This window comes from Salvia miltiorrhiza, chromosome 5 (assembly GCF_028751815.1).
Source record: "Salvia miltiorrhiza cultivar Shanhuang (shh) chromosome 5, IMPLAD_Smil_shh, whole genome shotgun sequence".
Lineage (NCBI taxonomy): Eukaryota > Viridiplantae > Streptophyta > Magnoliopsida > Lamiales > Lamiaceae > Salvia > Salvia miltiorrhiza.
The window spans coordinates 36,013,652-36,022,951 of record NC_080391.1 but is presented as its reverse complement, the minus strand read 5'-3'; the positions used below and the strand labels follow the sequence as shown (position 1 = coordinate 36,022,951).

Below are 9,300 nucleotides of genomic sequence, written 5' to 3'. Positions count from 1 at the left end.
AGAATGAGAAGATGGAAAGATTTCGAATGAAGATTCGAATCGAGAAAATAGAGAATTATCAAGAGGCGGCAGATAATGCCATTTTAGTTTTAAGAGAGCGACTGTGTGTGCCTGATAAAGAAGAGCTGAAAAACGAAATTTCGAGCAAAGCTCATGATACCTTTTACACCGCACAGGCGGAAAGTATGAATACGTGCCAAGACTGAAACGACGCTTTGATAGGAGAATAAGAAGCGAGAGATGGCATCATTCGTAGAAGGATGTTTAACGTGTTAACACGTGAAGGTGCCACTTTGGCAACCTTATACAATTATACCTATTAAAGACTTTCACAATAGAAGTGGAACCACATAGCCATGAATTATGGCATCGATTAGCAAAATCGAGAGAAGAAAATCAAACAGTTGAGTAATCACTGATTTATGCCTTATTGTTATGATTTTCGGGGATTTATAGTTATATATTGGAATCATATTTTATTGATTTTATTAGTAGTTTGTGATGGTGATGTAATGTTTTGCAGGGAAGTTTTAAAAAGGAAAAAATGTTAAACTCAGACGAATCTGGAGCAAAAAGGTGTCGAGGCGTGCTCACACCCGTCGTTGGGATGCCCAAGACTCTCGCCTGAGTGCGCATGGCCCGCGCGCCCATCGCCGGGCGCCTGATCCCCACATCGCCGAGGCAGCCCCCTGGCCTCGCCCAACTGCTCGCCGAGGAGCAGCCCCCTCGCCGCACGCTCTCGCCCCTCGCCCGCGTACTGCAGCCTCCCCTCGCCGATCCAGCCCTGCCAGCGCCGAAGGTCTTCACTCCGCGCCGAGCTTCAGCAGCTCCCCTCGCCGATCCAGCCCTGCCAGCGCCGAAGGTCTTCACTCCGCGCCGAGCTTCAGCAGCCCCCCATCGCCGAGCAGCAGCCCCCTCGCCGAGCCTGCTCTCCCATCGCCGAGCCTGCTCTCCCATCGCCGAGCCTGCTCTTCCATCGCCGATTCAGCAGCCCCCATTGCCGAGTTCTTCACCCATCGCCGAAGCCTCCTGGCTGGCCTCGCCCAAGCGAGCCCTCGCCGCGTGCCAAGGCCCTCGCCCGTGTGTAACCCAAGCTTCACCCTATTTTAGTCTCTTTTACTCCAGTTAGAGATTGCCACGTGTCCCGGATGCAGTGTTAAAGAAGCTATTGGCGTGTTTTATTTTTGGATATAAAAGGGCGAGACTTCTCAATTCTAGGGTTATCGATCAATCATTCATTCTTCCGCTCTCCAAAAAGCGGCAGTTCCATTTCTAGACGCAGTTCATAGTTAGGGTTTCCTGTTTTCTTAGTTAGGGTTATTTTGCGTTGAGAATTTATCCTTACGCCTAGATAATTCGTAGCTAGAGATTTATTTTCAGGATCGGCTTTACTGTAAGTGATTTTATTCTTGCCTAGATAATTTCTCGCTTATTGATTTCACAGTATTCATTATTTTCATTCACGCTCTAGATAAATTTATTGTGCTTAATCATTTAATTCATTGCCTAGATAATTAATGTTTACTGAAATGGTTTATGTTTGAATTAATGCTCTTAGTTTAAAACCTTAAATAATCTTACGCCGTTTAATCTGTGCCTAGATAATTTACATGCCTCCTATAAATTCTGCATTAGATAATTTTACATGCTTTATTTATTTCATGCCTAGGTAAATTTACAGAGCTTATTTAATTTCTGTTTTAGTTTAAGAGTGTGCCAGCGTGAAACCGATTAGAGTGTTTAGGATTTATTGCTTTTTGTGTGTGACACGATTAGGTGCCCTGTTGAATCTTCCTTGAGAGACGACTTGGGTTAGCTTGCTCACTGCAATTGACCTCGTACGATTGCGAGTCAATTCACTAGTGTTTGAGTTGAGTCAATCACTGATAGATTCTTTCAACGTTAGAAATGATGTTTGTGTGAGTTTTTCCCTATCCCGGGGAGCATGTCATTTTCGAGTTAACGAAGAACTCAAACCGAGATATATATAGGACCTTATGATATGTATTAGAGTAAATAGGCCATGTAGCCTATAAACTAGCGTTGCCTCTGAGCTTCGCGAACGTCCATGACGTTTTCCATGTTTCTCAATTGAGAAAGTACGTGTTTGATCCAAAACACGTCATCTATCAAGAAGAAGTGTCCCTGGAACCAGTTTTGAGCTACGAAGAGATAAACCTGATGCTATGCAGGACTGGAAGATCCAATAATTGAGGGACGAATCGATTCCTTTGATAAAAATCCAATGGAGATATCACAGTCAAGAAGAATCAACATGGGAAGTTGAAGAGAAGATGAAAGAGAAGTACCTAGAACTTTTTCCCGAAGGTGAATAACTCAAATTTCGGGACGAAATTTTTTTTAAGGGGGGTAGGATGTAACACCCCGTACTTTTCCTCATGTTGTGAGATAGTGTCTTAACACTATTGAGAGTACTGAGATGTCGAAATACGAGACTATTTTTTTTTATGAGCAGATAAGACAGATTGTCTTTTAAATAGAAATACGAGTGAATAAACCGATGATGGAATTAGAGTGATGAGATTTGAGAAATGAGTTGAGATAGAGATGCTGATTGAATTGAGCTGAGATTTTATTTTATTTCCAACTACCGGGAATAGAGTTACCGGATACTGAATTATTAGAGATTGACTGTCCTATTAAGAAAAATAGGAATAATGAGTTGGAAATAGAGTCGAGGAAGAAAGAGTGAGAAACCTTGATATATAGAGTCGGTCAGAGAGACGTCTAGCTTATTTGAGCCTGCCGTCTATTTTGATGTGATGTTATGTTAATTTACGTGACTGAATGATTATGTGATTTTGTGACGTGTGTCATTATGACCAAGTTGTTATGATTTTTATTTTGAGACCTTAGCACTTGGAATTTTTATTAAGTTTCCAAAGACAGTGCAGTTTATTTTTACCGAGAAATTGAATGATGACGGTTTATGGAAATTTTTCCGAGTATAATAATTTTTTATATTATTTTTATTCCTACGAAGAGGAATATTATAATTGAGTGAGTGCACTAATATTGGTGCTATTATTATTATTTTGGGTCACATGAATAATTATACTATGGTACCTTATTAATGAGTAATATTTCCATAGTTTTTGTGATTATTATTTAATCACCCTTCTCACACTTTATTTTAATTCTCTCTACCATATGTTATATGCTTCAATTACTAAGTGTAGAGATTGGGAGAGTAGAGATTGAGAGTATATTATGGAGAGAGTAAGGATTGATAGTGTAGAGATTAGAGAGAGATTAGAGTGAGAGAGAGATCAAGGCATTAATTGCCAATATTCTTTAAGATTTGCAAAATCTCTATAAGATCATCTAAATCTTCAAAAATCTTGCAAATCCATTCATATCTCTCAAGCAACTCTCTCTCTCTTTCATCCTCACCAATCGGCCACCTCTCTCTCTCCTTTCTCTCTCATATTTCCTCCATTGTCAACCATTGGAGAGACCTCCGAAGCTTCACCAAAATATGCCAAACACATAAATCACCAACAAAATTCCACCTAAACACCTCCTATCAACTTGAATCCAAGGAAATCCTTGAAGATTGGCTTCAAGACTAGTGAGAGGAAGTTTGATTGTTGGTGAAAAACTTGAGTAAGTGATCTCTATATTCATAGATTAAACTTGTATGATGATATATATGAGTATATTTGAAGGATTGAAGCAAGAAAATCACCCCCTTTCTTTTCCTCAAATTTTCGAAAAAAAAATGGGTGTTCTACCCTTCAAAAAATTTTTCTTCTTCTTTCCTTGATTTGGAGTGAGAAAAGTGATCTACGTGATGTTTGGTGATGATTAGTATGTATTTTGAAAAGCTATGCTTTGAGATGTAAAATTTTGATGAGTTTAGTTTATCCCAAATTGGGAACTTTTGTGTTGATGGTTTAAATGATGAATTGATGATGTATATGAGTCCATGAGATGTATATGATGATGATTGATGGAGTAAATTGAGTATATGATGTCAAATGATGATTTTGATATGAGTTAGTTTACTAAAATTAGGGCTATGTGTATCTATGCTCTAATTTGTAAATGGATGGAGTATATGTGAGTTTAAATGACTAAAATTGATAGATATATGATGAGATTAAAGATCCATGTGAGTTTATAAAATTTCAAGGAGTTAGTTTAGTAAAAATTAGGACTTTTGATCTATATGTCTATTAAGTGATTTGGCTTAAAATATAGGTAATTGAACATGATGTTAGTGTTTTAATATGTTTGAATAAGTCTTTTCTAAGCTAAGTAAAATTTTGACTTGAGTTAGTTTATGAGAATTTTTGAGTTTTCATATCTTGAGAAGTCAATGATTGATAACATGAGGTCTAATTTGCTTTATGACCATTATGTGAAAGTTGTCATGTTTTTGTTGAGAGTTTATGTGGATATATGAGTTTTTATTAGAGTTTAGTTGGCATGATTATAGGGGATTTATTTGTGTAAAATGAGTTACATGATGTATGAAGTCATTAATGAATGATTGAATGATTTTGAGCATGAGATTGAGAAGAGGATTAAATTGATGCGTTTGTAGAAACGTTTTCCTTGAGATTTGAGTTTATGATGTAAGAGGAGATTTGAGATTGAGTATGATGAGTATTTTAATATTTTTGAATGTTTTTGAGTGTTATATGTGTTTAAAATGAGCTTTGATTGGTTTTCTTTGAAGGAATGTTAAATTGAGCATTTAAGAGTTTGAGATGAGTTTTTGGTGATTTTTCGTAGGCTACTGACCTACTGTGATCGACGGGTTGTCGATGTCTAATGGTTTTGAAAATTTTACATAATGTCCCTACATGAGTCGTGAGCATACCGGTAAAATTTCAAGTCATTTGGACTTGATGTACTATTTTTATAAAATGAAAAACCAAATCTGCACATTTCTACCGGGAATTTCAGAGAACAGGGGACAAAGTCATTCATTTCAGTAGCTTCCTGTGTGATCTAGCTTTCCAAATTTTTATGGTATCAACCTTACTGTATGGGCTAGATATCCACCAAATTGGAGCTCCGTTTGACAACGTTTACTATTTTTAAAAAATCAATGTTTCCGATTGCTCAAAACTGCCGAATATGGTAGACCGTGGTAAAAACGCCATATCTCCCAAACCACTTGGAGTTTCTGACTCTACTTTTTTTTAAAATGAAACTAGACTCAAATACCTTTCTTTTGGTATGCGTCTGGAGTCCAGGAGATGTCGGAGTCAGAACGTGTTAAATTTTGAAGTTGAGTCAGTGGGAAAACAGAACCTGATTTGTTGATGTTTGATTGTATTTTCTTATGTGCCTTATGTGTTTATGTTGCCTAAGTGTTTTAATGAGATTAGACGAGTCTTATATGAGAGATAAATCGAGACTTAGAACCATGATTTTCTTGAAACCTATCCTTGGACTTAAGGATTTGAAATGAGTGAAGAAGTTTATGTAGAGTCGATTAAGAGATAGAATATAAGATAGAGCATGAGTTAAGGCATGAGTTTTTGTCGTTGAGTTCTAATCGAGATTCATTTTATGACATGAACCTTCGATGATGACGATGATCCCTGAAGACACGAGCAGAGCAGGGAAGTAAGTAACTCCGCTTTGACGGGAGTTTTTGAGTAAGGTCTTCAGGTGGGCAATATTTTGAGTATACGTTTATCGTACGAGCTTTCTGAAATGATTTAATGATGTTATGAGTTGATCAAATGCTTTGAGATAAATGATATTTGAGAACTGTTTGACTTGCCAATTTTTGATGTTGAGCCTGTATGTTACCCTCTACTGATGAGATGAGATGAATTCGGGTCCTGCCACAAGCGGGATTTTGTGCACAGAGGTGACTGCGAGCCGTCTTCGGGTCGTCCGGTCACGGTACTTGAGAGGGAGGCCTACTTCTCAGTACCTTTGATGATGATGAGTTGTAGATGTGGTACATGCATGATGAGTACTTTGATAGCGCTATCGTTTCTTTATGATATCATGATTATGAAAACTGCATGCACAGATTCATTTACGCTAACTTTATTTCTGTGTATTGCTGAGATGTGGCAAGCTTCAAACTTATAGCTCTAAGAGCGCCTTTCTTGTTTTTCGGCGTTTGCCCACTGAGTATTATATACTCACGCCCTGCATGTATTTCTAAATGTGCAGACTAAGCGAGGAGCGAGATTGGTCTGGTGCTGGCGGGGAAATGTTGGAGGATGTATTTACTTTATCGTATTTCCATTTTGACGATAAAGTCTTGATGATTGATATACTTAAATTTTCTTTTGAAGTTAAGCAATGTACTCACGGTTATATGTCTTCATACATATAATCGGTTCGCCTTTTGCTGCGATACTCTGCATATTATGATTCCTTACGAAAAATGAGCGATACCCGTTTTGTTTTTGTTCGTGAAATTCCTGATAATTAAAAAGTTATAACGACATTGACGATTTTACCCTTGGGTTCATTTATAATGATTTCTTTAACACCTTTCGATGCGAGCTTCCGCTTGATGTTCGACCTATTCTTCTTATCTTTTATTCTTTTAAAAATAGTCGTATCGATACTCGTACCCCACTATCACTAGTGTCGGGAATCGGGCTGCGACAATCAAAACATCATAAACATCAAAAACTCTTACCTCGGTAAGCAGGCGGAGATGGGGTGTTGGGGTGTTGTTTCCAAGAAAACTCTCAACTAGTCTAAGATTCAAATTTAGACTAGAACTCCTTTTAGGAATAAGTGCTAACAAAGTTCGGCTTAGTCAAGAAACTTACTCAGAGCAGACGACCTGCTCTGATACCACTCTGTCGCAGCCCGCTGCCTAGCCATTGATAGCGTAGACCGGGTATCGATACGACTAAATGAAAGTAGGAAACGAAGGCTGAAAAACTAATCTCGTCTTTGTGCGGAAGCGTAAACAACTCGTAACAATTTTAACATTCTTCTAGATTATAAACATTGGCATTTCTATAAAGGTCAAACATCGGAATTTTGGGTTATCATAAACAAAAGGTCGTAGTTCAAACATGTACAAGGATTCCAATATATACAGAGTTACACAACCAAAGGTGATCGAACTATATGTATGGAGACATATAGCCGGGAGTATATTTCTTAACTAAGCCAAGAATGACTTCAAAAGCATCATGCTGCCATAGAGGCGGAAAAGCATCAAAAGGTGATCACTCGAAACAACGATCCCTGCCAACACCATGCCATCCTCCGACCATGCTTAACCTGCACATTTAGAAATATATGCAGGGCGTGAGTACATAATACTCAGTGGGCAGGCGCCGAAAGACAAGAAAAGTGCTCTTAGAGCTATATGTTTGAAGCTTGCCATAACATCAGCAATACACAGAAAATTAAGTGAACGTCAAAGAGGCTGTGTATGCAGTTTTCATAATCAAACATCATATAAAAGTGTCTGCAGACAAATAATCAACAAGTATGTACCGCATCTACAAATTATCATCATCAAGGTACTGAGAAGTAGGCCTCCTTCTCAAGCACCGTGACCGGCCGACCCGAAGACGGCTCACAGTCACCTCTGTGTACACAACCCCGCTTGTGGCAGGATCCGAATTCGTCTCATCAGTAGAGGGTAACACACAAGTTCATCATTAGAAATATTGGCAAGTCAAACAGTTCATAAACATCATTTTAACTCAACATTTGATAAGCTCATAACATCAATAATTCATTTTGGAAAACTCGGTGATTTCATACTCATCATATTCTCAACATACTGCCCACCTGTAGTAACTTGGCGTGTTGCAGGTGGTATCTCAGAGAGATCTTCTTCCTCACAAAAAGCTTAACCTTAATCCTATAAAACACTCATCTTATTCTCAACCTAACTCTTAAAGGCTAGACTAAGGGCAATTAGGCACATAAGCATGCATACACACTTAAGCACATAACTCACTTAAAAACATATCACAAATAAGAAACATAAGTTGAATCGGAGACCAGAGCAGAGGAATGCTCGGTGGTCAGAGTGAAAAAACTCAGTCGAGTAGAGCGGGGTAGCTCGGCGAAACAGCGGAGAAATGCTTGCCAGGGCAGAGGAATCAACTTGCCCGGGCAGCGAAAACATGAACTCTCTGGCAGAGCAATGGAGAAATGCCAGAGGAATGGCGAACTCTCTGTCGCCAGAGGAATCAACGTCAGAGGAGTTGAATATCAGAGGACTCAATCGTCAGAGGAGTCGAACTCCAGAGGACTCAAACTCCAGAGGACTCAAACTCCAGAGGACTCGAATTCGCTGACAGAGCAGCGGGGAAATGAATTCTCTGTGATACCCCGGGAAAACATCTTCCCGACAAACTTGGGAAAACGATTTCTCTGGCATGCCAGCGGGAAAACGAGTTCTCTGGCATGCCCGAGAAATGACTTCTCGGTTCGAGAACAAAGCTCAAGGCAGAACAGTGCCCTAAAGAGCAACTCGAAAAACTCGTCAACTTTGTCATCCTCAAAAATCATCAAACACTCAAAAACATCAAAACTTAGCATGCATCAACATAACTCACTCAAGAACTCTACAAACTCAAAATCATCAAAAACATTTACTCCTTCATACATCCTTACTCCACACCAAAACATCATACAAGACTTCACTAAACAGATTTTTCCCAAAATCACATATCAAACTCATTTTGTAAAAACTCCATCTCCAGACTCAGTTTTGCAAAAACTCATGCTCAAGACTAAATTTTGTAAAACACATGCTAATCACTTCAAAACATCACATAACACACAGAACAACACATATAGCACATCTCGACTCGGTTTTAAGAAAATAAGGATTTTTACAGGGCACAAACCCAAGTTTTTCAAAAATGAAGAAAAGGGGATAAGGGGAAGTTTCTCATGCTTAAAACATCTTAAACTCACATAAATCACCACATACTTCTCACACAAGTCTAGACTCCAAAAACAGAACACTTACGCAAAGAGTTTCAAGAAAAAGACGTCTTTTCTCGATTTCTTCCGGTTAGAATTCAACAAATCTTCTTGAAACAAACGTGGAAAGTGTTTAAGGTTAGATTTAGCGGAGTATTTGGTCTCAGTGGTGACTGGTGAAGCTTTGAGCTTAGTCTTCAATGGAGGAGAGAGAAAAGTCGAGAGAGAGAGAAGAAGTTGAAGGGCTGAGACTGATGAGAAATGACGGAGAGAGAGAGACGCTTCGGTTTTAACAACATTCTTATCCCAAAGGATTAGAAGCATTAAATGCGTGAATAGTGAATTGTCTCCCCTTAATCAGCAAGTCTCATCCGGCTAATCACACAT

The 9,300-nt window shown here is 38.8% G+C and overlaps 1 long non-coding RNA gene across 1 annotated transcript; it reads left to right on the top strand.

Annotated features, from left to right (window-relative positions):
• The first annotated feature begins 4,959 nt into the window (after positions 1-4,959).
• Positions 4,960-6,460, top strand: LOC130987044 (uncharacterized). Its single transcript, XR_009089552.1, has 2 exons — positions 4,960-5,649; positions 6,169-6,460. It is a non-coding gene; the product is annotated as an uncharacterized LOC130987044 (long non-coding RNA).
• Positions 6,461-9,300: the final 2,840 nt, after the last annotated feature.